This window comes from Phacochoerus africanus, chromosome 8, assembly GCF_016906955.1.
Source record: "Phacochoerus africanus isolate WHEZ1 chromosome 8, ROS_Pafr_v1, whole genome shotgun sequence".
NCBI classification, from domain to species: domain Eukaryota; kingdom Metazoa; phylum Chordata; class Mammalia; order Artiodactyla; family Suidae; genus Phacochoerus; species Phacochoerus africanus.
In genome coordinates this window covers 104769564-104781302 of record NC_062551.1, presented here as the reverse complement: position 1 = coordinate 104781302, position 11739 = coordinate 104769564, and the positions used below count along the sequence as shown (strand labels likewise).

The window sequence follows — 11739 nt, the reverse complement described above, 5'->3', positions numbered from 1 at the left end:
CACACTCTGACCTGAGCCTGTTGATTCCCAACACTCCTTAAATGCCTGTCTTGCATTGATCAAGGCATGATCAATGAGGGCAGCGACCATGCCCATCTCATTCCCTTCTGTGTATCCAGTGCCTAGCCAGATGCTTGGCACACAGGAGGCACTTAAATAATACATATTGATTGAATAAACAAATAAAGAAGATTGTCCAGGAAAAGTGAGAACAGTGAGAAGGAAATGTCAGGGTCAAATTGAGAGAGATCAAATAGGATGAACTTTTAAAATGTCCTTTAAAAATCCAATTCTTGATCGTGGAGTTTCCTGCTGGCTCAGAGGGTTAAGGATCTGGCATTGTCACAGCTGTGGCTTGGATCACTGCTGTGTCACAGGTTGGATCCCTGGGCTGGGAATTTCTGCATGCTGTGGGTGTGGCCTAAAAAGAACCAGTTATTGATCTTGATCATTAATATTTGTTGTATTTTCTTTTTTTCAGTGTATATTTAAAAAACGCAGCAGTTATTTTTCCAGATATATAACACTTATTTTTCCCCACTTAATATTTTTTCATTTTTTTTGTTATAGTTGTCGAACAAAGTGTGTTGGCTATAATTTTTTTTAATCAAAAAAGCATTGAAGAGGAGTTAATTGGATACATTGGGTAACTTTATCAAAGTTACGTACTTTTTATCAAAGTATAGTTAATTTACAATATTGTGCCAATTTCTGCTGTGCAGCACAGTGACCCAGTCATGCATACATATATTTGCTTTCTTACATTTGTCTTCCATCATGGTCTGTCTCAAGAGATAGGATATAAGTTCCCTATGTTGTACATTAGGACCTCCTTGCTTATCCATTCTAAATATAATACTTTGCATCTACTAACCCCAAACTCCCAGTTTATCCCACTTAATATTTTAACACAAGAAATTTCCTTATTAAGATGTCTTTATGTTTTACTTAGATGTTACTTCATTTTTGTGGTTAGGTAGTAAGTTCATAGGCACTGACTTGCTATACGGCAGTGCATTTTATTCATACAGAGATGTTTTCACAGTTCCTATCTCCTGGTTGTCATGCATTTGTTTATTTACACATGAATACAGTCATTAACAATGTGAGGTTATATATAAGATTTGGATGTTGACCTCCTAGGGCTCATTGTAGAATGGAAGAGACAGATGTGCACACAATTAATTATAAAAAGAGAATAAGTACTCAACTTAGAGGTCTCTGCTAAGTACCAAGAATCTACAGTGAGGGCGCTCCCTACAAATGTTCACTGAAGTTAAATGCCTGCTTCATGATGATATTTTAAATTTAAGTGCAGTTGTATTCTTTTTCTTAATTTTGCACAATGTGCAAATTCATTTTTGGATATTTCTCTTTTTAAGCTTTAGAACATATATTTGCTTACCTCTATGCTTAGAGGGAAGAGAAGCTGGCATTTATTACTTGTTATATGTGGCTTGATACTAGGTGAAATTATTTCATATTATTTACTTTATTATTTTAATTCATTTTATTTTTTGTGTTTTGTCATTTAAGGGCCGCACTCGCGGCATGTGGAGGTTCCCAGGCTAACAGTCCAATCAGAGCTGTAGCTGCTGGCCTATGCCACAGTCACAGCAACACCAGATCCGAGCCGTGTCTGCAACCTACAGCACAGCTCACGGCAATGCTGGATCTTTAACCCACTGAGCGAGGCCAGGGGTTGAACCTGCGTCCCCATAGATACTAGTTGGATTTGTTTCCACTGTGCCACGATGGGAACTCTCATATCATTTACTTTAATCTTCATTATTTCCTTCAAAAGGGGCTGTAGGTAACTTTATTTGACAGAAAAGGAAATTGAGGCACAGAATATTTAAATTATCTCCCCTTAATCACATGAGTCATAACTAAGTATTATGATTCAAATTGTATTCAAATTAAGGTCTGTCTAACACTAAAGACATTATGGGTTTATTATAGTCCTTCCTTCCGTCCATCCATCCTTCCTCTCTCCCTTCCTCCCTCTCTCTCCTCTCTCCCTCCCTTTCTTCCTTCCTCTTTCTCTCTTTTTTTAAAATTTAGTTTTATTATAGTTGATTTAAAATGTTGTTTCAGGTATTCAGCAAAGTGAATCAGTCTTACACATAAATATATCCATTCTCATTTCCAAATATAGGTTATTACTGACTATTGAGTAGATTTTCCTATGCTATACAGTAGATTCTATACAGTAGTGTATATGTGTTATTTCTACCCTCCTAATTCTTCCCTCTCCACAATGACTTCACCTATGGTAACCTAAATATATAACTCCATCTGATTCTTAAAGAAAACTAGGACCTTGAAAATAGACTTTTTGTACATAGAACGATATCTATATATTTTACATACGACATTTTAATGTTATAGTACCCAATAAAGCTATTTGATTTTTCATGATAATATGGAAATGTTATGACATAGAAAAATGACATTCATAGATAATTTCCATAATTTCTTTCTACTAATAATTTTATATCCTTCTCCTTCTCTTCTGTTATGACCTTTTCTATATCCATTAAATAGGAGAAAAACAACTAACTTGATTCCCAATTCTTTTAAATGCCTGTGGTAGCAGTAATGATAGACATCGAATCCCCCTAAATAATTACTGATCATAGAAAGAAAGAACATGGCAGTACTTGAGTTGTGAATTTGGTTGTTTCCCATATGTACATCTCATCTTCCCAACTAGGGCAGCATTCCTCAGGCAGTAGCCTTCTCTTCCTCTCTCCCTTTCTTTCTCCCCCTCTCTCTCCTCTGCAGCCTCTTACCAGAGTGCTAGGTATAAAGTAAGGCCTTGATAAATATTCAGTGGATAGGAGCCAGGGGCTGAGCTGATCTCACACTATAATGTCAGCTGCTGAATGACAGTGTGGTCTGTGTGATTAATGTATTTATGTATTCAGCTTCTATTAACAATATCCTCCTGGCCTTCTTATCCACCCCCCATGTCCCTCATTCCTTATCCATGGATTTGTAGAAAGACATTCTGTAAACAGAACAGACTAGAGGAAAAATGTGCTGGGATAAAGGAGTTGGGGAGTTATTTATTTGAAAACATTTAAACAATGCATATAAATGTACTACTTCATATGCACACACAGGTTGGTTGGCTCTATCTACAACTAACAGTTTCTCAGCAGCAATAGCTAATATATTCATGAGATGGTGACTTTATCACATTAGCCCTGGCTAGTTTTTTTTTTTATTGTTTCTTAGGAGTATAGTACACAATGTAGCTAAAAATGTCTCTATCCAAGGTCATAAATAATATTTCATTTCATAGAAATACATTGTATAAAGCAAAATGCAATGATTCTTGGTACCTAAAATATCCCAGCTAAAAAAAAGCACTAGAAGAAATTATAAGTAACTGTTCTTTAGTTACCAGAAAGAGACAAAACATTTCCTGGATGACTTCTTTTTTCAAGAACCATTTTATTGAGATATGATTGACGTGCAAGAAGCTATGAATATTTAACATATACAACTTGTGTTCCGGGGATAAGTATATACCCATGAAGCCTCACCACCATCATGCCATAAACATATTCATCACCTCCCAATTTCCTTCTGCCCCCTTTATTATTACCGCGTGTGTGTATGTGGTAAGAGCACTTATGTAAGTGCTTAGCAAATTTTAATCGTAGCAAATTTTAATCTTCTATCTTTTCACACACAGGAGGTGGGAGTAGAAGTAGAATCAATTAGGAATATTCAGTTTTTACATGTGCACCAGTACAGAAAGGATAGAGCTGCTCAAGTCCACTTAGGATTTTTTGTTTTGCTTTTAGGGCCACACCTGTGGCATATGGAAGTTCCCAGGCTAGGGGTCAAATTGGAGCCGCAGCTGCCAGCCTATGCCACAGCCACAGCAAAGTGGGATCCGAGCCATGTCTGAGACCTACAATACAGCTTGCAGCAATGCTGGATCCCTGACCCACTGCGCAAGGCCAGGGATTGAACATGCATCCTTATGGATACTAGTCAGATTTATTTCTGCTGTACCATGATGGGAAATCCTAGGTCCAGTTAGATTTTAATCGTTGTCTTAGGTTCTATAGTACCTAACAAGGCACTTAAGGAGGTACCTTCTAGCAAAAGGAATTATAAGAGAATTACTTGAATCACACATTTTGTGGGGCATTATAACTAATGTTTATGAAGCAGACATAGCTATCCATATGTCTTTTGCTTACACTGTGAGGTTTTTAGACCATTGAAACCTTTTTTTTTCCCCTATGGGAAGTTGGCATCTCTTCACTGGCCAGAAACAATCAGTCATCCTTAATATAGCACATGTTTTTCTTTGGGCTCAGTTCTGTGGGGTCTTCCTTTATCCTAATTTCTGGATCCAGTCCGCAATGTCTTGATTTATTACACAAGCTCTGGCTGTTGGCCTCTAGTGAATTGAGGTTCCTTTTAGGCAAATTGTAGGGACTTTAATGTTCTCCCTGTAGACCCTTTTGGGTCAAAGCCAGGGCTTTGCTGGTTATTAAGGACCTCACCTTCCTGGATTAATTGCAGGGGTTGTCCTTGTTCTTGCTGGTGGCTTTCTACACTCTGCCCTCATCTATCTGTTATCCTCTGTCTCTGTACCTGGTGGAATGAGAGAGGTAATCTTCAATTCTTACGGAAAACCATTTTTTGCAGAGCAAATTTTGCTAAAAGTTTCACATGGAAGACTAACTCCTTTAGGAAATACTTCTGACATAGGCTGGTACTTGGAAACATAGCCTTATAGTTTAATTTCAAGTAATTCATAGCCACAGCTATACTATGCTACTACAATCAAAGGGCCTTTGATCATCCTTTTATTTTAAGCAATATCAGTCAACTGTTAGTCACCATGGAACTTAAACTCTCTATTCAGATGCATTTTATTTAATCCTCTTTATTCATTGTTTTTGGATTACACAGTTCTGATGTATTTCTAGCTCTTTTTGAAGTTTCACTGTTCACCTCAATAATGGACAGAGGTGAATACCTGACCCAAAGCCATTCAATGCATTTACTTGCCAGTGGACAGTCATGTTCTCTTTCTGGGAATCTGATTGATGAGGGATCCAGAATAGTAATTTGGCAGTGGCCAGTGGCTCCCTATATGGCCATGAAAACTTTAGGCTAGTGGTTATGTTGGAAATTTGGCCAAATTCCAACTCTAGAAAGTTGCGTGAACAAAGGGTTTGTTATGATAATTGGTATATCAAAGAAATCATTTCTGTGCCAGAAAGTGGGAAACAGAAAACACTAATGTCTCCTCACCTTTGCTAATATTTGAGAATTTACTATGTTATTTACTGTTTCACTGTCTCATTGACTTTCCTTCCCTCTGCTCATAGTTGAGTCTAAGAGGCTAAGATTATTTGGCTAAGTAACCTTGGTTATCTAGATGCAAGAATCATATGCTCATTCTTAGGAAAATTACATAGGAAAATTATAAAGAGATCTCAAGATCTCAAGGTTTTGGAACGTGCTCAGAAGGAAAACAAATTTGGGGTGGTGGTTATACTTGGTATTGTAAGGCAGTTTGGTTAAGTTCATCTACTGCTTAAGAGAATTGAGCTGCAAGATAGTAACTAGCTCTTGGAGTCCTTGAGAGAGCAGGGAGTAGTACTTTGGCAAAGGAGCACCAGGCCAGTTTTGAAGAACATCGTGGGCAAATCACCACTTTTGTTTCATACTGCATAGTTCCTGGTACTGGCATCCTGTTCCTCAGCAGAAAATAAACTCTAGAGGAGTGGGAGGATTTTATTCCCCTCAAAACATGAAGACATTATTCGTGGAGGTTTTGAACTTACCATACGTGGTTAAATTAAATAGAAGCAGTAAAACTGAAGTCCATAGGGGCAGTATCAAGGTGTAGAGGTATCTATTCTATAGAGTAAAAAATGACTACTACTTAGGAAACTTATGATGATTTCTATCTTTACAGTCAACATGCAACATGAGTATTAGTATTTTTATTTTATAGGCCAGGAACTTAACACTTAAGAGAGATTGCCTCATCATTTACTGGTATGAGTAAATGAATGAAAACCTAGGCACTTTGATTCCAATGACAATCCTGACAGAATCCTGCTTTGGGAGTTCCCATTGTGGCTCAGTGGATTAAGAACCCAACGTTGTCTCTGTGAGGATGCGGGTTTGATCCCTGGCCTTGCTCAGTGCGTAAAAGATCCAGCATTGTCCCAAGCTGTGACAAAAGTCACAAATGTGGCTTAAGTCAGGTGTTGCTGTGGCCATGGTGTAGGCCAGCAGCTGCACCTCTGATTCGACCCCTAGCCTGGGAACTTCCATGTGCTGTGGATATGGCTTTCAGTCTCTAGAGGATTTCTTATATTTTTCAGTAAAACACAGGATTGAGAACAGATTATCTATGTATAATTTTTGAACAAATGGAGAAGTGACTTGGTCCTTAAGTGAAGCCTAAAACAAACAATTAAAAACCCAACCAACAATCTGTGGATTCTTTTTTTTTTTTTTTTTTTGGCTGCGCCCACAGCATGTGGAAATTCCCAGGCCAGGGATTGAACCTGTGCTACAGCAGTGGCCTGAGACACTGCAGTGACAATGCTAGATCCTTAACCTGCCCAACCACACAGGAATTCCAACAATTTATGAATTTAACAGACATGGTTCCCCAGAAAATGCCATACAACTATCTGGGAGTATAAAATGGAGATACTTCATACTTAAATGTTCCTCAGGTTTCCTTAGGGATCTCATTTGTTATTCTGGGCCAAAGAGCACATGTCCAAAGTAGGAAGGGAGACCCTAGGAAGCCAGAGAGTATCTCAGACCTCTCTCTGATTTGCCTCTGCCTGTTAGCTGTTTGTATTTCCTATAACTTGTGAGTAATTATGTTCTATTACATGGCAAAGGGGAACTGAGGTTGAAGATAAAATAATGTTGCTAATATTATGACCTTAAAATAGGGAGATTATTCTGGGTTATCCATGTGGGTCCAACCACAGGGATCCTTAAATGTGGAAGAGGGAGGTAGGAAAGCCACGGTCGGAGTAATGCAGAGAGGACTTGACCAGCCACTGCTGGCTTGGGAGATAGATGTGGCCACAAGCCAAGGAATGCCGGTGGTTTCTAGAAGCTGGAAAAGGCAAGGGAATGAAGTCTTCCTACAGCTTCCAAAAGGAATGCAGCCCCAACATCTTATTTTAGTCCAGTGGGATCTGCTTGAGACTTCTGACCCCCAGAACTACAAGATAAATTTGTGTTGTTTTAAACAGCTGTTTGAGGTAATTTGTTACAAGATAAATTTGTGTTGTTTTAAACAGCTGTTTGAGGTAATTTGTTACAGTAGCAGTAGAAAACTAATACATATGTTACATCCCACCTTTCATTTGTAAGATGACTTGCCCAAGCAGACATGACTATGAAGTGGCACAGCCTGCATTTAAACCCAGGTTCGGAGTTCCCATTGTGGTGCAGTGGTTAATGAATCCAACTAGGAACCATGAGGTTGTGGGTTCGACCCCTGGCCTCGCTCAGTGGGTTAGGGATCCGGCGTTGCCATGAGCTGTGGTGTAGGTCGCAAACACGGCTTGGATCCCAAGTTGCTATGGCTCTGGCGTAGGCCGGGGACTACAGCTCCAACTGGACCCCTAGCCTGGGAACCTCCATATGCCGTGGGAGTGGACCAAGAAAAGGCAAAAAGACAAAAACAAACAAACAAACCCAGGTTTATCTGATTCCAAAGTATTTGCTCTTCTGTTTTAGGAGCTCTGCTCTTATTAAAGGATGCCCCTGTGTAATTTTCTCTTGGATGATGGCTACAGTATTTGGTTTTCTGTTTTCATTTTTAAAACTTTTTTCTGTTGAATTCAGGTTTGTTTGCTTGTAGTGGGAAAGATGGCTTCCACCCATTCTCATGCCTAGTAGAGATTTTTCCCCAGGTTTTTGGATGGGCCTTAAAAAGTAGAATTAAGATCACTCTGAAGATTAATCCTGAACTTTTAAGATGAGTGATTCTGACTTAGAAGTCATATAAATTAAAAATATTTACGTCTTTGAGAAAAATTTCTTACCTGCCAAAATTAAAGATAAACTTAACATAATGGTTTAGTATGGTATGGTTTTAGGTGGTGTCTTAAGTTAAAAATTTTTTTTACTGTTTATAAGATTAGATCATAAACATTTGGAGTCAGAAAACCTTTTGTTTAAATTGAAGCTTCTACTTGTGTGATACTGGAATGATTATCTCTGAGATTTCATGTCCTGATTTTTTAAAATGGGGATAACATGATTAAGTAAGGGTCAAATGAGAATTTGTGTGGAGCACAATATAATCCATAAAATACTATACAGATATACGGTGTAATAATTATTATTGTTATGAGATTTGAGGGAGAATATATGAGTCTATTTGAATACAATTCACTTGTTATATGAAAAGTTTGGCTGATTATTGTACCCCTAAGGAATTACTACTGTCTGTTTGTACAATTACTGGCTGATCAAGAAAAAATTATAAATCAATTTCAATAACACACATTATTATTCTCTTTCCCAAACTGATTTAGATCACAGAGGTCCCTCAGTGTTCAGAACTCATAACATTTATTGTTTATAACAGTGGTTCACAGACTTGACTGCACATCAGAATCACAGGAGGAAATTAAAAAAAAAAAAAAACCTGGGCCCCATGGTGAGATATTCTGATTCCATTAAAAAAAGAAAAATTCCTAGTGATTCTGATTACTACTCAGGTTTGGATGCCACTAGTATATGCCAGTCTTTTGATAGTCAGTAACCTTATTTAACTTGTTCTGAGAGGTAATTTTTAATGTTTTAAACTTTTTTCTGTTATGTTGTGAGTTTTGTACTTTCACAAAAGTGGCTTGCCTTGAATAATACTGCTGATGATGTTTACATAGGGAAAAGTACTGGATTGCTCACTAGACCACAAATAGTGGTCTGTACTTCAGTTATTTGGAGAGATAATAGCAAGTTTTTAATTATTTATAACACTTGCTTAGAACATTGAGAACTTGAAGAAACCATAGAAATTATCTTCTTCAGCCTCTTTTGTCTTTTTCCCCCAGATAAAGTAACTTATGCTGAGAGAAGTCAAAGAGCGCTTCTAAGGGTGACTATACTAGGCTCCCAAGACTAGATTTCCCAGACTTTGCCTTTTTTCTCTATTCATGTAACTGTAGTGACATAACTGAAATTCACAAATAGTCAAATCCTTAATTTTAGCAGGAATTCAGCCTTCTCTCTTTTGTTATAATTCTTTATTAGTGGAAAAATATAAATGAAATACTATAAATGAAATACAGTTTATACTGTAGTCTAGAATTATAATCAATTGTATATAGTATATATATAGTTATATATCATATTATTATAACTATTAATCATAGACTAATTAAAAATTTTAATTGAATAATATATGGTAGATTGCCCCTCACTTGTTTAATGTTACTTTCTCTGCTCTCCCATGTAAAACCCAGCATGGCGATTACTGCAATATTAACCTCCTCCAACATCATTAATGGGGCTGATTTAAACTAAAGTGAACAAATTGGACATTAAAATGTATAATAAAAATCATACATATCACTTCTCAGCCTTTTGGCTAAGATCAAGTGTAGCATCTGTTCTTATCAGTTTAATATCTGATATATCCTCTATCTGAGGATGATATGTTAAATGGATTTTTGGAGTGGGGAGTTGGAATAGGAGCTTGCTCTGTCCACTCCACACATTGATTTGGTATTGTAGTACTTCCAGGAGTGGTGCCCCCTCTCAGGGAAAAAAAATCATGTACAGAAGCAAAAGAAAACCTTGCTAAATAATTAAGCACTTTTTCTGCTTGAGGTTTTCATGCATCTGCATGTAGGAAGAAATTGCTCTTTTTTTTTTTTTTTTTTTTTTTTCTTTTTAATGGCTGCACCTGTGTCATTTGGAAGTTCCTGGGCTAAGGGACAAATTGGAGCTGCAGCTGCAGGCCTATCCCACAACCATGACAGCACTGGTTTCCAGCTACAACTGTGACCTATGTTGCAGCTTACAGGAATGCCAGATCTTTAACCCACCGAGTCAGGCCAGGGATTAAACCACATCCTCACAGAGACACTGTTGTGCCCTTAGACCCCTGAATGACAATGGCAACTTCAGAAATTGCTCTTATATTATGTTTTTGAAAAATAGACTGGTTATATTTCAGGACCTACACATTTCAGAACATTCCATTTATTCTGAATTCCTCTTTTGTCTGTTCATTATAAATAGTCTGTTTCTTTGTAATTCCTACTCAACTTTATGTTTAAGGTAATATTATCTTATTTACCTTTGACCTTCTAGTACCTAGCTCATGGTTGACTGTAAATAAATATCTGTCCAACTGAACTGATAAGGGGAGAAAACAAAAACCAAGAGTTAATAACATTTTTCCAGCACTATTCCAATGAAAAAAATTTTTTGTGCGAAAATTTATACAGAAATTGTTTTTTTTAGCAGATTAATTTTTTTTTTTTGGTCTTTTTGTTGTTGTTGTTGCTATTTCTTGGGCCGCTCCCGCGGCATATGGAGGTTCCCAGGCTAGGGGTTGAATCAGAGCTGTAGCCACCGGCCTACACCAGAGCCACAGCAACGCAGGATCCGAGCCGCGTCTGCAACCTACACCACAGCTCACGGCAACGCCGGATCGTTAACCCACTGAGCAAGGGCAGGGACCGAACCCGCAACCTCATGGTTCCTAGTCAGATTCGTTAACCACTGCGCCACAACGGGAACTCCCAGCAGATTAATTTTGATTTGACTTTTAACACTGAAATAAATAATAATCAAGAGATACTGATGTTTTGAGTTTTAAGAATTAGAGATTAGATTGTTACTTGAAACAGGTGTATTAAAACCACAAAGCTGAAATAGAAGAAATAATTTGGGAGTGATAGAATTCTCTCTTTTAACCAATATCAGGCACTGTCCCAGGTAATGAAGATACAAAAAGTATTCCAAGTCTCTATCTTCCCTAAGGGGAAGACAGAATGTGGACATACACAGGCTATCAGGTGAAAGTGCTGGGGTGAAAAACAATGGAGTAAAGGATGGAGGAAGGGTGCTCTATTCATAGAGTGGTCACAAAGACTGCTCTGAGGAAGTGATACTCAAATCAGCTAAAAATGTGATAAGTCATTTTGGAGGTAGCACATACAGTTAAGTTGTTGACCTCTTATTTTTGTGAGTCTAGGATAACCGAATATTTTAAAAAAGTAGATCTTTCAGAGTTCATTTCTATTTGTTACATGTCTTTCCATTTCAAAGACAAGGAAAACAAGGCCCAGTTTGGATAAAGACTGCTGAGATCATATAGCTTTTGGTGACTTGTTACTAGAACCTGGTTTCAGTCCCAAGGCCAATGATCTTTCCATAATACCAAGCTCTCCTCCATCAGTTTATGTATGGGAAACCTCCTGAAGCTATACAATTTTGGCCTGAGAGAATGTATGGGATAAGGGAGGAACAAGGTCATTCCTCTGTAGGGATAATGAGAAGAAATTATATTATGGGCCAGTTCTGTGTATTTGAACCTTAGTTGTGTTTCATTACCACAAGGTGGTAGAGCACGTTCTTTTTTCAGTCTATATGTGTTCCTAGATCTGAAGTGGGTATCTTGTAGACAGTATATATATATCTTGTTTTTGTATCCATTCAGCAAGTCTGTGTCTTCGGTTGTAGCAGTTAATCCAT

At 37.7% G+C, this 11739-nt stretch overlaps 1 non-coding gene across 1 annotated transcript; it reads left to right on the top strand.

Moving 5' to 3' along the window:
- Positions 1 to 9602: 9602 nt before the first annotated feature.
- On the top strand, positions 9603 to 9793 carry LOC125134835 (U2 spliceosomal RNA). Its single transcript, XR_007136830.1, has one exon. It is a non-coding gene; the product is annotated as a U2 spliceosomal RNA (small nuclear RNA).
- The last annotated feature ends 1946 nt before the right edge of the window (positions 9794 to 11739 follow it).